Source organism: Rhagoletis zephyria, unplaced genomic scaffold, assembly GCF_001687245.7.
Source record: "Rhagoletis zephyria isolate East Lansing unplaced genomic scaffold, Rhagoletis_zephyria_1.1 Rzeph_scaffold_31246, whole genome shotgun sequence".
Classification (NCBI taxonomy): domain Eukaryota; kingdom Metazoa; phylum Arthropoda; class Insecta; order Diptera; family Tephritidae; genus Rhagoletis; species Rhagoletis zephyria.
Genome location: NW_016188302.1, coordinates 1 through 777, shown reverse-complemented (window position 1 = coordinate 777; position 777 = coordinate 1).

Sequence of the window (777 nt, the reverse complement as noted above, 5' to 3'; positions counted from 1 at the left end):
AAAATGATTAGTAAATGAGCACAGTGTTCAGTGTGCTCAGTGTGTGCAACATGCTCATCATCAACATCAACAGCAGCAGCACAGAGAGGATGTCAATGATGGCACTGAGCTACTAAAGCAGCTGTGTGCTGGTGTGTGAGCTGTCCTCTCCCTTCTAGGCCAATTAGCGCAATCAATCAAGCAAATTTAGCTAACCTTCTCTCTTTCTTTTTGCCACCTGTTCTCGCCACTCGTTCAATCAGCGACTGGAGTCAAGTCTGTCTGCCAGCCTGCCTGATACCAGACACTCGGGTGCCCGTGAACAAACACAGTGTGGCAGTGTGAACCAGTTCAGGTAAAAGGGTAAAAAACAAAAGTAAAAGCTAAACTAGTCCAGCCGGTCTTTTGTAAGCTTCTATCTGTCTTTTTTAAACTTTTAAATTAGTTAAAGTGGCGATTTCTTCTAACTAGAGAGAAGAACTGATGGCTTCTTTTATGTTCTTAATCTAGCCGTTTAGTTGTGTAGTCGACGCAATGCTCACTCTACTGATCTCTAAGTGTTTTGTTAATTAAACGCTGTAATAATGGCTAATTGCCATTGCTAATTACCGACAGCACCCATACAATGACTGTTTGTCAGCAAAGACTTCTAAGCAGACTGCAATTAGCAACCTTTGCTCATACTCTTTTTCAACTTGTTTTTTCCATTTTATTGTTTTCCCTTCTTTGTTACCATTTCAAAGTTTTCCTAAAAAAGTTCACAACAGCAAAAACTAAAAAACTTTTGTTGCTGTTTTT